The 18,607-nt window shown below is 39.2% G+C and overlaps 1 protein-coding gene and 1 pseudogene across 1 annotated transcript in view; both read left to right on the top strand.

The window, feature by feature from the left end:
• The window catches only part of HS6ST3 (heparan sulfate 6-O-sulfotransferase 3), a 746,570-nt gene that overhangs the window by 474,554 nt on the left and 253,409 nt on the right, over nucleotides 1-18,607 (top strand). The gene's annotated exons all lie outside the window — the stretch shown is intronic.
• On the top strand, nucleotides 1,284-9,385 carry LOC110741728 (annotated as a pseudogene).

Genomic DNA, 18,607 nt, shown 5'->3' on the forward strand with positions numbered 1-18,607 from the left:
CCTCCCCACACCCACAAGTCTCAAATTAAAAATCCCACTAAGTACTGAGCAAAAATTGTTTTTCAGATTTATTTTTTAAAAACCCACTCATAATCACATCCTTGTAACATTCCAGAGCTTTAAGCATAAATAGAAAATAATGAGTTGCCAGAGAGGGGGTGGTGGAGGTGGGAGGAGACCACTTTTTTGAAGGTATGCAAACTTGATTGGCATCAGACTTCCCATCAGCAACATTGGACACAAAAATAACATGAAAATATATGAGGGGAAGTAACTTTTAACTAAAAATTCTATATGCATCACTCTGTTATATAACGAGTAATGATAAAATACAGGGATTTCTAGGTATTGGAGGATCAGAAAATTTTTTACCCACACATCCTCTTTCAAAGAAGAGTCATCTTAAGACAAAAATACAAATCATTAGGGGAAAGATTGTTAACAAATATGACTCCATAAAAATAAAAAACGTGATAAAACTCACTAAAAATAAAGCTGGAAGAATATATTTGGGACATGTTTCATGAATACATACATATATCTAACATGTATGAAACACTTATAGAGTCAATATGAAATAGAAAATATCCCAACAGAAAAATGAACAATCAGAACAAATGAGCATTTTTTTCCGAAGTAGAAAGGCTTATCATGGCCTACAAACAGATAAGAAATTATCAGAGCTTAATTTAATTGAGAGTCAGGGAAGCACATAAGAAAATGTGGGATGCCATTTCTCACCCACCAGATTGGTGAAAGTTAGAATTTCTTATATCATGTAATTATGGGCATATAGTGCAACCAGAACTTTCATATACAGCTGCTGGGAATTTGTATAGCCATTTTGGAAGGTAATTTGGCAGCATTTATGAAAATGAAAAACGTGCAGTCTTATGACCTCAGAGTTCCACTACCAAGTTCCAACACAAACTGCTACCCATAAGCACAGTAGGGACGTACATGGGTATTCCTTACAGCATTGTTAGAAGTATGAAAGAGAGTGACATGGTTAGATACTCTGTGATATATTCATACTTCCGTGTATTCAGGAAATACCATCATTTGGCTCTCTGAATCTTTTTTTGAGACGGAGTCTTGCTCTGTCACCCAGGCTGCAGTGCAATGGCACGATCTCGGCTCACTGCAACCTCTGCCTCTTGGGTTCAAGTGATTCTCCTGCCTCAGCCTCCTGAATAGCTGGGATTACAGGCATGCACCACCGCGGCTGGCTAATTTTTGTATTTTTAGTAGAGACAGGATTTCACCATGTTGGTCAGGCTGGTCTTGAACTCCTGACTTCATGATCTGCCCGCCTCAGCCTCCCAAAGTGCTGGGATTACAGGTGTGAGCCACCGCACCCAGCTGGCTCTCTGAATCTTTACATTCAAGTGCCTATATATTATTATTTCAATTTCATCACATATTTCATGTTCAGACTATAATGAACATAACGACATATTTATCATTTAGAAAACAGGTCATATCTGAGAACACAGGGTTTGGGAATGGATTATACATACCATATGCTACATATTTTAATCTATAGTAGCTATGGTCATGTTTTGATGGTATACTCTGTCCTGCTGAAAATTTTATTCTGGATATCTCAAATAACAATTGGTTGCAATCTTAAGTGAATTCTGCATTACTGAGCTTTAATTACTTCAAAAATAAGCTAAGTGTGGCCTGTGATAATAAATTCTTTTCCAAAATCATCTGTAAGTGTGGAACTTATACACATGGCATTTTTTCTGTTGCATAAGTGGGAATGAGGTAACACTATCTAACCATATCTGAGATTCAGCTAGGACTTGGTTATCTTCATGGAAAGAATGTTTCTGTGTTGCTTTATGGCTTTAAAACAGATATACTTTATTTTCTGAACTAATCATGATCTCATAGTGAAAACTGAATGCATTTTACTTTATTCTTCTTTTCATTGTGTCACTAATAGTTCCTGGCATCATACTGGACTCCTACTAGACGTTCAATGGCTACTTGCCAAATTACCCTGATAATGTGACAGAAAGAAGTTACTGGCCTGAGCTCTTGGCTGTTAACTTCAAGTAGAATGACACCTTCACAGGAAATGTGACACTGTGGGTCTGGTCTTGATATTCTCCATTGTATCCTTGGAATTAGGCCAGCCACCTTGCCGTAAGTCTGAAAAGGAGACTGATGCCAAGGATAGCAGAGCAGAGAGATGGAAAGATCCCGGGTCCTTAGTGCTATCATTGATCCAGCCCTCAGCCCATGCATTCTCTCCGTATCCTATTATATGGGAAAATACTTTCCCATGAGGTTAAACTTTCTATTACTTGAGGCTGGAAGGATAACAACTGGTGAAAATGTAAAAAAAAAAAAAAAAAAAAAATGACTTGCAGCTATTAAATATGTTAAAAATTGAAAATCTTTTTTTTTTTTTTCATAACACCCACATTTTCCTCTGAGTAAGTGGTAAGATCTGGGAACACAAATAAAATAAACGTTAGAAATAGAAATGGTTGAATACTCAAGTTGAAAGGAAATAAAGACCAATTTGTCTAGCCCATTTATTTAAATAGGGAATGTGGGGTGCAGAGAAATGTAAACCCTGCTCAGGGTCACTCAGCAAGTTTGGGGCATTTCAGGGTTAGATCTCATGACTGTGTTGGCCACTTCATACTGTCTCTCTACGGGGTTGTCAAAAAGAGTATTCAATGGAAAGAGGAGACTGAGACCTCAAACAGCTACCATTTCTGTGTGTTCATCAATGCCTGCTCACCTAAAACTTCACAGGATCCTTTAAAACTGCATCATTAACTTGAAGGGATGTATAAAACTGAGGCATTATTATTTTATGTTTCATTTTATAGGAATATACAATGTCAACACTTCCAGTGTTGTTTATAAATAATTAATAATTATAGGCACATTAGGGAGTTGAGTATTTTTTAAGCGATAAATATGTCTGGTTTGGTTTATATCCTTTCTGATTAATGCACAACCTATGATACTTGTTCATTTTATCCTGATTTAATTGTGAAATGTTATAGTCTTAATTTGGGGCCTATATTTTTATACCATACAGTTTCTTTGCTCATACCTCTTTGCCAACTTAATGTTTAATATCATTTGTATTCCCACACCTCTGAATATTAAGCCACAGAAAGGTTTTTCAGTAATATAAATTATAGTTTCCATCAGAAGTGCTGGTGGAATTAATATCCCAGATTAATGTGACATTGAAATCTAAGTGTGTTGCACATTAAAAGGATAAACAAAGCTGCAGGCACTCTGGTTTGCAGCCTAAATTACAGGTCAGGGAGAGACTTTGGGTCTACACATGATGTTAAAAGAGTTTTCATCATACACAAATCTATGCACCCCTTGCCTCCTGGCTGTCCATTGGCCACTCCCACTGTGGTTCATTCTAGAAGCATTTATAGAACATCTACTTTATACCCAACAGGAGGCAAGATGTGGAAAGCATGTTGGCAGGGGTAAAAAGTAAAGTATAGGTGACCAAAGAGTAGAAGAAATATGACAAGGAATAACACAGTGACTCTGCCCATGAGGAATGTATAGTCTAATGCATGAGCTAGCTAGTCAAGTAATTATGACATATTATGATAAGTACTATAGTAATGGGTTGACCGAAGTAGTATTGAATATAGAGGAGGGTATGGTTGTTTGAGGCTTCTCTGAGGATGTAACATATAAGCTGGATCTTTAAATATGAGCAAAATTCTGTGTGTGAACGAGAGAAGGAAGGATGGGAGTGTTTGGGGCCAGAAAAGATTATTCATGGTAGTAATAATGTTAAGAAAGCTGTTGGTGAAGCATCTGTGAGAATGTAGTTCAGGAGGTCTAAGGTAGAGATGTGCATGGCGAGAAATTAAGCTGAAAAATCTAGATGATAAAAGACCAATGGAACAATTCAAGGAATGTTCACTTAATCTATTCACAGCATGATTTATAGTTCAAGGCTTCTTTCTTCCTCTCCAGGCATGTTGGTCAACTCTGCTTGTTGATCAGTTATTAGTTGGTCTGTTCATCGTAATCTGCCATGGCCAGACCATCATGCATGTGCATGCAAATCAGTGGAACAGGTTGGCCTTTCATCATATAGGAAGGATAAAAGGCTACATTTTGATGCTAGGTAACTTCAAACTGAGACCTATTTAAGATTACATCTATGTCAATATAAATAAGGTCAATAATAAACTTAATATCAGCAAGCAAACAGGTATAAAATAAGGCGAAATGGACTCTACTCTTGAGCAATAAATGCATGTTTATCTGTGTCAGGTTCCTCTTTATTAATAAGTTAACAGCATAAAAGACTTTTCCTTATCATGCATATGTTTCTCTGTAACAAATTAATCTCCAAGATTCTTTTGGAGTCTCTGCTATCCTTGCCAAAGCTGGTCTTGCAGTAATTGTTGCTTGAGAAGAGAAGATTACCCTTGAGTCTAGGTCTTAGTCATGTTAATTGTAGATAAGGAGCTATCATTTTTCCTTGACATTAGAATGGCTTAGGGATATTTGATTCAGTTTCCTTTACAAATTAAACCTAGTGTTTAGGAAAAAGAGTCAAAGATAGTTTGTATATTTATGCCTACCTCATAACAACAAGGATTCACATGTACTGATCCATGAAATGCTGAAAACAACACACTGAAGGGAAATCCAGAGTCCCTGAAATCCAGCAAGTTTAAGTCCCCATTGCACATACCTGTACCATGTACTTTAAGGTCAGAGTACTCATAAAGTCATAGACATTGAGACCTTGGCAATGCAAAATGACATTAGAGCTCATCTAGCCTAAGCCAGAAGACTGTGCTCCATCCTAGCAAGCCTTGTAGAGGAGTGGAAGGGTACAAAGCAGAGAATCAGAAAACCTGGGTTCTAGGCTTGAGAATTTAATTTCTGCTATTAATAGATCTTGGGCATGTCCCTTAACCTCTATTTGTCCTCACCGCACAGAGATATGTTGGGACACAAACTAGAAAATACTTATGGACTCTATGAGTAGTGAAAATGAATTATTATTACTATCATTATCACTGCTTATAGTAGGAAGAGCATCATTGCTATGAGACTTTCTGATCATTTAAGTAGAACTAGACTATATTTTACCTCTCTACTCTCTGTAGAGAAAAGTTTGGCATGCCAAGTTTGAAATAAATGAGATTCAATAGCACATTTTTAATGTGCTAAAATATTTTCAAATGCTTTCCAGTGCCATTTGCATGTAAACAATTTGCTAATTACAGATAAATTATTCAGTTATTAAAATAGGCCCTACAGTATATATATATCTGGCAGTATTTTAGTGGTTGCTTTTTCTTATTTTACTTCAAAATAATTGATTTGTATTTCTTCAAAAGTATTTTATTGTAGACTTTTTTTTTGCCAATTGACTTGTCCTCACTTCATACTCCATTCCTCCTGAATATTCTGAATCAATAAATCTTTAATGAATTAGTTCATCTAACACTTGAAACAACTTTTAACTCTAAAGCCTGAACTGTTGGTGCTGCCTGGGTCTCTACCTGCAATGAGCCATTGTATTCAAGACACAAGGGCAATATTCTAACACAGTGACTGTTCATCTTCCAAGATGCATATTGGAAAAATGTCCCAGTGAACTATAGCTTATCCATTCTAATTGCAAGAAGCAATGATAGGCACATTGTATAACACTGAATAATCCCCAAATCATTCATGTATATCAGACTTCAGAGTCTGGTGTTTGCATTTATATTTCATATGATAGTTATCCTATTCAATGAACAATTCATTTTCAATGTTACAATGAATCCTCACCCTAACTCAAGGACATGGTGCAGAGAAAAGAACCTAGACTAAGTCAATTCGAATCCCATTTCTACTAACGACTAGGTGTGTAACATTGAGCAAGCTGCCTCACCTTCCCGGACCTACTTTGCTGGTAGACATTAAGATCAGGTTAAAAATTAGAATGTCTTAGAGTTCTTTTCTTATTTCTATTTCCTGCACAATATCTCCCTGTCTACTCTTAATGAAAATAGTGTTTTATATTCCTGACCAAAGTACCTTTTATTTTTTCTTTTAACTTTTACTTTAGGTTAAGAGGTACATATGCCTTTTTATGCTCTCTCAAAACTTTTGGACCTGTGGGCCTACTTTTCTCAGGAGCCCACAGCCAGATGCGTGGCTCCAATGAAGCAGGAAGCAGAGGCAGAGCACAAGAGGTCCTGCCCCTGCAAGAGCATCTGGGCCAAGAGAAAAGATACAGGAAGAAGGAATGGAATTGGAAGGAAGAAGTCTCATTTCAGAAACAAAATAGCTCCCCTCCTCTGTTGTAGCTGTTCCTCTGGCAATACAAACTTTCTGATTTCAGGGTCTGCAGCATTCTAGAACTCAAGCACCCAATCAGGACAGGAAAAATATATCATGTTCCTCCACTGGACCCCAAGTTGACAGCAGGCTGTTGTGGGAGCAAGAAGCCCAAATTATCTGGAAGTGAAACACACAGTCACGAGAACGAGTCCACAGCCGTCCCCGGCCCTAGGTCAGGACCTCTTCAAAACTGCCAGCATGTAGACAGCAGCAGCAGATAGGAGAGTGTGTTGGACTTAACTCTGGGACCTGGAAGCTCTCCCATCACATGAATGAATCCGGCATCAGGAACACTGAGCCCTCTCCCCTAGTCTAATGGAACGGCAGCTCCACAAAGAATCTGGAGGTAACTGCACAGATGTGCTGCTATTGCTTTACTGAACTCTACTGTCAGCTCTATGGCTTTCCACAGCCATAACTTCCTAGATTCACCAATAACCCCTGTCCACTCTTTGTGACGTGGAAGACAGGGAGTGACAAGTGGCTTCATGGCTGCATTGGGACCTTCTCAGCCATGACTCTTTATTTAGGACTCAGGGAATACATGTTAGCCATTGCATTTAAGGACAACTGATTTCCCCTCTAATCTGAGAGGAGCTGCCTAAGCTTTTCTGCTCTGTCTCCCTCCATACTAACTTTGAGGATGCTAGTGATTACCTGGACTGGGAGATAGGGGTCCATGGAATTTAAATTGAATTCATTAATGAAAAAGGCATCAAATGTACAGTCTCATTTTCACCTGAGGTTGCTAAGGAACAAGACTGGAGTCAGATCCAAACAATAGAGTCCATGCTCAGGAAAGGTAGCTTTAAGGAACCAATTACCAGCGAATTCAGGAAAATGGTCAAACTCACCAGGTACTAAAGTGAGAAGGTGACAGTTTTGCAGAGTAGTTCTGCAAAACTGCTTCTCGACAGCACTGTTTCCAGAACCATACTCTTCATGCCCCACCCTCTACAATCATTGCTCCTGACACACGGCTGCATGACCAGCCCCACTCCCCTGTGGGCACCGATGGCTGTGACATCACTGGACCAGGTACCTCCTCTTCCTGGTCCAGTTACTTCTATTACGGGACCATTTTCAGCTTCTGTCGCCAAGTCTGCCTCCCCTTAACTGAGGGGTGGTGGGTTACATTGAATGAAACAGAACTTGAGGGGCCCAAGCCTTATCTCAGCCTTCCCTCTGTATGGGGTTCCGGTGGACTGGGGCTCCTTCCTGACTAGTGGGAATGACTGTGTGGCTTCAGAAGAGCCTTGTCTGGTATTTGCCACATGGGTGTTGGCCACACTCTGAAGCTGGAATTGATGATCCAGGAAGGTGGAACACACACACACACACACACCACACACACACACACACCCCTGCAGCTGCCCCAGATCACGTAGGTGTATTCCCCTGGCAGTCTGGGCAATGCAGACCAACCAGAAACAGTTTTACGTTGTTTCAAATTCCTGTTTTTAGACTTCCAGTTTATTGCGTACCAAGAGTTGAAGACAACCCTGATGATACGTTAGCGGATGCCACATTAGGGTTGAATGTGGGGATTACGAGTTCTTCAAGGCTTCTAGACGGAAGCCTTTTGGATGGCGCTGTAGATCTCATTGCTCAGTAAACCATGGGTATTTTCATTTTCTACCCACTCTCAGTTGGGTTTTCTGGCATACTTCCTGCACTGAGGTTCCTGATTACTGACCAGACCTCCATGGCATAGCCATGGCATAGCCTGCTGAGGAATGGAATGAAGACACCCAGGGGAAGGTGTGATGTCACCACTGCACACAGGCGTGAAAGGAGAGGCCTCCTCCCTACCACTCGTCTACCTCACTCTCCTACTGGCAGCAGTGCCTGTAGTTGGACCTATGTTCTCAGAAACATAGATGGGCAAACAAGCAGTTGATTTAGGCTTTAGGAGGACACACCGTAGGAGAGAATGCAGGGTCTCTGAGCTGGTTTTCTTTTCAGGCAGACATCCCGAGGGACCACTACGCAGGGGAGTCCCTTTCTCTAGTTTGCCTGTAGAAGTAGGAAGACTGTTGATATTCTAGTCCTTTCAGCACTTTACAACATAGCTGTGTAATTTCACAAGGCGGATCTTTAGCTTGCCTAACAGGTTTGGAATCTTCACCCCACCAGGGCAAATTTCCAAATAGCTTGTTTTAATCTAGGCCATTCCAACTTTCCTGTGACGTATTTCCCCTTTTTATTGTTGCTAATTTCCATATTTCTGTCAGCAAGTTTTCTTCTCCCCTTGCTTGTTCTTCACTTGTTTGGTGGCAAAGTTCATAGAACTAGGGAATTTGGAAGATGCTTTGAAAACATCATCACAAAGGCACTGCTAAATGATGCGCAGGAGAAGTGGCCAGTGGGAAGAAGGGATCCCAAGGACCTGACACTGGTTTTCAACAACATCTCAGAAAACTCTTCAAGTGGATTGGGTGCCAAGCCAGTGAACACAATGTTTTGATTTAATTATTGTAAAAAGTTGATGTGGTGATGGTGTGGCTTCCTGAAATGGGCAGATATTCAAGTCAGAAGAGCTTTTGCATTTTCATCTCTGAGGAATGGGGGAGAGGGAGCAGAGGCACATGTGAGAAAGAACACGCGTAATGTTCTAGACATCACCGTCAAGTTTCTGGAAAGGAATGGGCAAGGGTGTGTTGGTTTGCTTGGCACTGTCCTGTGCTGCTCGAGAGGACCTGGGATGTGCAAGGGAAATGTGGTGACAGGGTGCCCAGGCCGCGGCCCCCTCACTGCTGTGCTGGGCAGCCTGCCATGTTTCTCTTGACAATGTAAATGAAGATGAAGGGATTGTTTTTATGACTTCCTGCTGCTGAGAATAAATGTCTTGTTAAAAACAGATGGGGCAACAGTTACTCTTAGGAGTCATGGATTGATGTCAGGGTGATCAGCTCTGGACTAAGCCACCCACCTCCAATTTGAAGAATTGTATAGGGCTACACTCATTACTATGCAAGTGTTCTAGGTCAAAAGTTGTGTTTAATTTCAAAAAATAAAGCAAAAAATTAGTGCTAAACTTTCACCCTTAAGCATGCATGCTCAGTGATATTGGCCACGCAAGAATTTACAGTGCCATGCTCCTTAAGCTGATTTTTTTCTTGTAGAAATGTTGGGCCAGGTGCAGTGTCTCATGCCTGTAATCCCAGCACTTTGGGAGGCCAAGGCAGGCAGATCACCTGAGGTCAGGAGTTGGAGACCAGCGTGGACAACATTGTGACACTCCCATCTCCTCTAAAAATATAAAAAATTAGCCAGGCATGGTGACATGCACCTGTAATCCCAGCTACTTGGGAGTCTGAGGCAGGAGAATCGCTTGAACCCAGGAGGCAGAGGTTGCAGTGAGCTGAGATTGCACCACTACACTCCAGTCTGGGCAACAGAATGAGACTCCATCTCAAAAAAAAAAAAGAGAGAAAAAGCAAAAGCAAAAAGAAAGAAATGTTGCTCTCTTTGCTCTATTTATCTTTCCCAATGTATAGATATTTTTTCTTTTATTTGTTTTCTTATTATACTTTAAGTTCTGGGATACATATGCAGAACATACAGGTTTGTTACATAGGTATACACATGCCATGGTGGTTTGCTACACCATCAATACGTCATCTACATTAGGTATTTCTCTTAATGTTATCTTTCCCCTGGCCCCCAACCCCTGAGAGGCCCCAGTGTGTGATATTCTCCTCCCTGTGTCCATGTGTTCTCATTGTTTAACTCCCACTTATGAGTGAGAATATGCAATGTTTGGTTTTCTGTTCCTGTGTTAGTTTGCTGAGAATGATGGCTTCCAGCTTCATCCATGTCCATGCAAAGGACATGAACTCATCCTTTTTATGGCTGCAGAGTATTCCATGGTGTATATGTGCCACATTTTCTTTATCCAGTCTATCATTGATGGGGATTTGGGTTGGTTCCAAGTCTTTGCTATTGTGAATAATGCTTCAATAAACATATGTGTGCATGTGTCTTTATAGTAGAATGATTTATAATCCTTTGGGTATATATACTCAGTAATGGGATTGCTGGGTCAAATGGTATTTCTGGTTCTAAATCCTTGATGAATCACCTATCCATCTGACAAAGGGCTGATGTCCAATATCTACAAGGAACTTAAACAAATTTACATGAAAAAAACAAACAACTTCATCAAAACGTGGGCAAAGGATATGAACAGACACTTCTCAAAGAAGACATTTATGCGGCCAACAAACATATGAAAAAAAGCTCATCATCACTGGTCATTAGAGAAATGCAAATCAAAACCACAACGAGATACCATTTCATGCCAGTTAGACTGGCAATCATTAAAAAGTCAGGAAACAACAGATGCTGGAGAGGATGTGGAGAAATAACACTTTTACACTGTTGGTGGGAGAGTAAATTAGTTCAACCATTGTGGAAGACTCTATAGATCTTTTTTATTTCATTTTATTGACCAAGGAGTAGGACACCTAGTATTTAAGAAAATGAATAGAAAATTTAAAACGCCAACTGGTGGCAAAAAAAATTCAGTGCCCAATAATCGGGCTGGTTAAGTGCAGCACCATACCAAAGTGGACTCTGGTTTTTGGAGTGAAGAAGGCTTCCTCCCTGCACATTCCCTCATCTTCCCACACAAGTCCAGCAATGGAAATGCTTCAGTTCCTCTTGCCTTGTCAAGAGGAGTCAACCAAGGAAAACTATCTGGCTCCATGAGGAATGAGCACTGTCAGTATCCATCCTGAATGGGGCCTAGTCGGGAAGCACTTCCTAGTCTGGAAGGGTATGGTCAAGGTTGCCTCATAAAAATGTGTGACTGGTGGGTCTCAGGAAAAATGCCAAGTCTGGGTCATCCACGTGGCAGTTTTCCATGTGGAGATGCAGCTCCGAGCTGAAACTGAATTGCCTTCCACACACTTGACCAAGGCACTGATGAAGGTGCCTGCTACCCGCGGTGTGAGTGGTGGGTTTAAAGAAGAGGGAATATTTTCTGCTGTTTCCTTTGTTCTTGGGCTGCTCAAGCTGGAGAGTAGGTAGCCACTGTTTCGTTTTATTTATTTATTTATTTATTTATTTATTTATTTATTTATTTGACAGGGTCTCACTCTCTCACCTAGACTATAGTGCAATGGTGTGATCTCAGCTCACTGCAACCTCTGCTTTCCGGGTTCAAGCGATTCTCCTACCTCAACCTCCCAGGTAGCTGGGTTTACAGGCACACACCACCACCCCTGGCTAATTTTTTTGTTTATGGTAGAGATGGCTTTTCACTATGTTGACCAGGCTGGTCTTGAATTCCTGACCTCAAGTCATGAACCACCGGGTCCAGCCAGTAGCCACTGTTTTCAAGGAACTAGCCCAAATTCTCTGGCTTGGTTTGGAGTTTGTTTCATCCCTAGCCTTTGGAGTGAGTGCCTTTTGGTCTGGAAACTTGGCTTGTCTCATAATAACCCATAGCTAGGACATTCTCTGTAATCATGAATTATCCTTGTTTTACATTAAAAGAGTGTGTCTTTGATGGCTAGAGTTTGCACGATTAAATTATTTCCACTGTGAGATTCTTAAACTTTTGCTTCATCATATTAAAATAACTCATATTAGAGGCCCTTTCAACATGAAAGCTTTGTAGGTGAGATAGTATATGTATTTTACTGTTCATAATAAAAATCATCAATACTGGGTTTTAATTTTAATGTTTTTTACAAAATCTGTTTTCCATGATGTGTAACAGCTATAATTTTGCTAACTGTTGATGTTATTTTCTATAGGGATTCTGGAACCTAGGGAGCTATGTGTTTTTTTTCATTTTCACTTTTAATACCCTGAAGCAAGAGACTATATGACCTTCAGTGCAAAGACTTCAGACCAATTCTTTGTATTACACTTGGTTGCCTCTTAGCTATATAACTCCTGAGTGCAAATCAACAAACTCTTTAGTTAAGCATTGTAGAGAATAAATCATAATGGACTAAAACAACTTTTTAGATCCTGGAGGACTGTGAAGCTGCCACACCAGTCCGTGTATTGCCTACTGACACAAGAGAAAACTAAACTTCTGTTGTGTTAAAAAAAAAGGAAAAAAAAAAAAAAAAAAAAAAAAAAACTTCGTAGAATTTGTAGAATATTTGGCTTAGCCTTTCATTTAAACAAGAAAAGAAGTCAGCAAGTCAATGCTAAGCAAGATATCATCAGGGCAAAAGCATCAATTGAGCTAATTCAAGAAATACCAATATTTTTTCTACCCAGGAAGCCTAAGTTCTAGCCCTTTCTCTGCCATAGACAAATTAAGTGACCTTGGGTGAGTCACTGTTTGGGGTTGTCCTGATGGTATTTCTAGAGTGACAGAGGTTCTGGACACTCACTGTGATCTCTTGTGAGTGCTACTGGTATGATGTAGTATGATTCTATGCAAATGATCTGACATAAGGAAGTCATGTGCTGGGTAGTGAACAATATAATCTCCCTCTTAGATAATTGAATGCTGTTATCTTATATTTGAGTTGATAATTAATTTTCTCTGTTTAGAGATTTTTCACCTTTTCTTCACCTTTTATTTACTATATAATAACTTAAGATTTAAACTAATCAGCAACTGCTATCCTTATATAAATATTTTTCTCCAAAATAACTCCAAACTGCCTTCTAAGAGTCAATATGACTGAGGAATATTTTTTTCTTATTTGTTAATGAATAAGCAACTTCCAAGCCCCCACCCAGACATATATATATACACACACACACACACACAGATACATATATATATAAATTTATGAAGAATGTAATCCATACTCAGCGTTCAGTTTCACATAGCATATTAACATGAGCCTTTCCTGAAAGATTTCTGTATAACACTATCGTTTACACCTTCAGTAGCCAACTTTGTAATGGAAGCAGGTAAGTCACGTATGTTTGCTACTTTGGTCAACACTTCGATTTTTTTTTTTTTTTTTGCAAAATGGTTGTACCTTATAGATGAGTTCTCAGCAGTAAGCCCATTTAAAATTTTTTATGCCTCATGATCCTGACAACACATCAAGAGGAGCTGATTCAGGAAAACACAGATTGTTTGCTAATCCCTACCGTGAGTGACTTTCTTACTAATTATTTTTTGACTTTGACCCTTTTAAAAATTTTCTTTGAAGGTAATTATTGTGTGGAAAGATTTTTTTGATTAAGCAAATATTGACTTTAGAACCTGTCTTTAAATCATATTCTTTTTCCAGTGCATGACTAAAATAAATTACTTAAAATATTTTTTTCTATGTACTCATTTATGTAGGTTTCGGTATTTACTTACATAGAAGATATTTCTTAGAATTCAGCCTTCTCATCTATTCCCTTATGTTTTAATAGATGCATACAAAGGCACAGAATGCTTGATTTCTTTATTTTAAGCCTTTAACATTTAAATAATCAGCCTTTCTAAAATGATTGAAAATTGGATCTCTGAGTTTTAATAATCTCATAAGAAGTAAGAACAAAATAATGGAAGTTTTAGTTTTTATTGGTCATACAATCAAATTTATCTGTAGAATAAAATAAGATAGAATGGTTTAATAGAGGGGCTGTATCAAATTACTTTAAATGGAAACTTTAAAAGAACTTGCTTAATTTCTTGCTTAAAAGAACTTGCTTAAAAGAACTTGCTTTTTATTTTGATTAGTTGATTACAGGGAAAATTACAAGTTTCAAACCATACTAGTATACCATTTGAAAAAGGAATAAATTCAAGCCCATTTTTCTCTTTGTATGCCGAACAGATTGCAGGATAGTAATTTCATGCAACAACTACTTTTTTTTTTTTTTTTTTTCTGAGACAGAGTCTCACTCTGTATCCCAGGCTGTAATGCAGTGGCACAATCTCGGCTCACTGCAAACTCTGCCTCCCGGTTCAAGCAATTCTCCTGCCTCAGCCTGCAGAGTAGCTGAGACTACAGATGCATGTCACCACACCTGGCTAATTTTTTTTTTTTTTTTTTTTAGTAAAGACAGGGTTTTGCCATGTTAGCCAGGTTGGTCTCAATCTCCTGACCTCATGATCTGCCTGCCTCGGCCTCCCAAAGCGCTGGGATTACAGGTGTGAGCCACCGTGCCCGGCCAACAACTACTTTTGAGTCTTTTTTTGGATGGTCAGCACTGCTGGAAGAAGTGGCACCAGAAGGCTTTTGTCCTCAGGAAACTGACACAGTAGTCTTGGTGAGATAAGTACCCAGCAACACCTCCAGAATGTATGCGTGTTAGCTTTCAAAAACCAAAACAAGGTAATGAACAATGTTGGTACAAAAGCAATTTTAGAAAGTAAGTCAAAATAATCTGGATTGAGAAAGAGAAAATATGGATTCATGTCCTCATGGCTAGTGGAGGTGGGGGAAGAAAGACCAAGCCAAGGGGAGCAGGGAATAAAAGGAGCTTTTTGAGGATACAGACCTCACTGACAGTTTGTACTGAAGTGGGGAACAGGAAGAGATCTCCAGTGCTGGCTGGAAAGGCATTTGAGTGGAATCCAATTCTAGTCATAAGACCAGATTCCAGCCAAGACACTTAAGCAAGTGAGGACTTGTACTGTCTGTCTAAAGAGAACATTTTCTATTCAACTCCAGCTGTTGTAGCCATGAGCAAATGCAGATCTGGTGTGTCTAGATCTTCGGATTTTTCAAGACATCCGGACTCATAGATTTTAAAGAAAATGCTCTTAATTTTAAACATTGGCTCCTTTTTAAAAACCACTGCATGAACCAAATTAAAGATGTCTGCTGTCATGATACAGCCTAAAAAGGACCGGTTTGCAATTCTGCACAATCTTGAGAACCACTGGAAGATTTAAACGTGAGAATGACGTAATGCTAACAGGGAATGAGAGAGAGGATCTTGGTAGTCATGTGAGATACAGGGATCACCGAGATCTACACAAAAGTGGATCTGTGGAAACTAGATCTGAGGGTCTAATTTAAAAGAAATGTCCAAAGAAGTGACAGAATTTGCAAAGTTTATTAGTTCATATATGAAAATAAAATTCATGGAAAGAAGCCTATCCCAAGATCTTGGACTTGAGATTCCAGGATGATGGGGACAGAAAATGGAAAGTTGAGGACTTAGAGGACAATGAGAACCATTTCTTAAATATGTTCCAGTTTTCATTGAGATAAACTGGAGGCATATCCTGAAGCAAGTTGGAGATTTTGAACTAATGAGTGGGAGATGTAAATTTCAGAATTGATTAGGTACTTATCTGATCTCCTTTATAAACAATATATATTTGTACATATTTCTTCTTCTACATATAGAAATCATTTATCATTCATTTTTGAACTTGGGCAAGGTAGCAGATCGGCTTGTTTTCCAAATATGTTCATCTTCTATTTACATATGCATATATTTGTCCATTCATGCATGCATAGTATTGCCAAATTTTGTAAATAAAATGCAGGAAGCCCAGTTAAATTTTGTTTTTAGATAAAGTACAAATAATTTTTTGTATAAGTATGTTCCAAATACTGCATGGGATATTTTATACCAAATATTATTCATTGTTCATCTGAAATCAAAATTTAACTAGGATTCTATGTTTTATCTGTGACCTCTCCATGCATGAAGGCTTCCAGGTCATCATCCTATTTCTCTAGGACCCCAGCCATAGTCTTCTTACTTGCCCCTTTGTTTTCAGCTTTGTCCCTCTATCTGCCATTTTCCATTCAACAGGCAGAGTGATTTTTAAAACTCTATTTATGTCATCTCCTTGCTTAAAACATTTTAATGGCTTCACTTTCTTTTTTTCTTTTTCTTTTTCTTTTTTTTTTTTGTTTTGAGACAGAATCTTGCTCTGTCACCCAGGCTGGTGTGCAATGGCGCCATCTCGGCTCACTGCAACCTCTGCCTCCCAAGTTCAAGCAATTCTCCTGCCTTAGCCTCCTGAGTAGCTGAGATTACAGGCATACGCCACCATGCCTGGCTAACTTTTGTATTTTTAGTAGAGACGGGGTTTCGCCCTGTTGATCAGGCTGATCTCAAGCTCCTGACCTCGTGATCTGCCCGCCTCGGCCTCCCAAAGTGCTGGGATTACAGGTGTGAGTGCCCGACCGATGGCTTCACTTTCTACTAAGAATAAAATTCCAACATCTTACCATGATTTTGATCATCTAGTCCATGCTTTCTGCCAAACCTCATTTTGAATGTGCTTTTCTCCACGATAGTGGTTAAGTTTAGCTCCTTTACCCTCTTAATTTTTTTCAAACCATTCAAACTGGTTTGTACCCTAGGACTTTTGCACTTGCTATGCTCTTTGCTTGGAATGCTGCTTCTCCCAGATTTTGTTCGTACGGCTCTTTATCATCAGTTAAGTCTTAACTCCAATGAGACCTCCTTAGAGAGGCCTCCCCTGGTCACTCTTATCTAAAGATGAGTTTCTCAACCTCTACGCTATTGAGATTTTGGATTGTCTAATTCTTTGTGGTTGGCTGTCCTGTGCATTGTGAGATGCTTAGCATCCCTAGCCTCTGTAAACTAGATGCCTTGTCAGTGACAATAAAAAATGTCTTTAGGTATCACCAAATGGCCTCAGGGACAAAATAATCCCTGGTTGAGAATCGCTAAAGCAAACGGCCCCCTTCCATTTTATTTCTATTACACTATTATATTTGCCTAACTTCACAGCACTTCTGACTGTCTGCATTCATTCTATTTGCATTTGTTACTTGTTCAACATCTTTTTGTTTGTTTGTTTGTTTTTGTTTTTTTGATACAGAGTTTCGCTCTTATTGCCCAGGCTGGAGTGCAGTGACACAATCTTGATCTCGGCTCACTGCAACCTTCGCCTCCTGAGTTCAAGAGATTCTCCTGCCTCACCTTCCCAAGTAGCTGAGATTACAGGCATGTGCCACCACCCCAGCTAATTTTTGTATTTTTAGTAGAGATGGGGTTGCACCATGTTGGCCAGGCTGGCCTCGAACTCCTGAGCTCAGGTGATTCGCCCACCTCAGCCTCCCAAAGAGATGGGATTACAGGTGTAAGCCACCACACCTGGCCTCAACATCTCTTTTTATCCCTCACTAGAAGTGAAACTTAATATGTGGAAGATTTGGTCTGTTTTATTCACCAGTCTATCCAAATTTTCTAGGACCATGCCTGGCACATAGAGGTGCTCAATAAACATTTATTGAATGCATGCCAAATAACCTAATATTGACAAGCTAACATGTCCCAGGTACTGTTAGGCTTAGGTGGCATAACAATGAATAAGACATTATCCGTGGTCTCTTATCTTGGTATCTTATATAGAAGAGTAGCCTTGAGCTCCTGGAGAAATGTAATAAAAATTACAGGCCCTACAGGCTACTGACATCTTTTATAAGGTCCAGGGAGGCTAACCATGATACGGTGCATGAGTCAGTCCCATACAACAAAGAATTTTTCTGCCTCCTAAAGAACATTGTGCCTGAGAGAAACACTGGCTGAGCCATTGAGGGTTCACTTGCAGAGCTGGGAATACCATCACTGGGCACAGACCACATGGAGGAGAACTGGGGAAGGGAATTTCACAAATGAAATTTAGGGTACTCTTAGCAGAGAACAGTCAAATACTTGGAAGAAACAATGCATGTCTTTTACAATGGGATAACTGTATCAATGGAAAGTTACTGAGGACTTTCTTTGAATGTGGAGCTTAAATGATTGCATGGAAAAATGTTTACTTAGACCATATTTGTTGTACTATATTACTAATTAACGTATTAACTGTGATTCAATATAATTGCTATTAATGATAACATAAATTTCTGGACTATACTTGGCACTATTATAGAGGCTTTTTTTCTTTCTTTTATAGGGTTTAGTTATATTTTAATGCAAACTTAAAAAAAGTAAAAGTCTGTCATACCTGCTAAGAAGTTCACAAATCATAAGTATGCAATTCAATACATTTTTAAAAATTTTTAATTGACAGAAAAATTATATGCATTTACTGAGCACAATATGATATTTTCAGGTATACACACATTGGTAAAATGACTAAGTAGCTAATTAACATATCCATTATCTTACATAGCTATTAGTTTATATCCACTCTTCTAGCATTTTTCAATAATACAGTATATAATTAACTCTAGTCACCATGCTATATAGTAGACTTCTTGAAGTTATTCCTCCTATCTCACCGAAATTGTATATCCTTTGACCAACATCTCTCCTCCTTCCCTAACCTCCCCAGCCCCTGGTAAACACCATTCCCTACTCTCTATTTCTGTAAGAT

This window comes from Papio anubis, chromosome 15, assembly GCF_008728515.1.
Source record: "Papio anubis isolate 15944 chromosome 15, Panubis1.0, whole genome shotgun sequence".
In the NCBI taxonomy this organism is placed as follows: domain Eukaryota; kingdom Metazoa; phylum Chordata; class Mammalia; order Primates; family Cercopithecidae; genus Papio; species Papio anubis.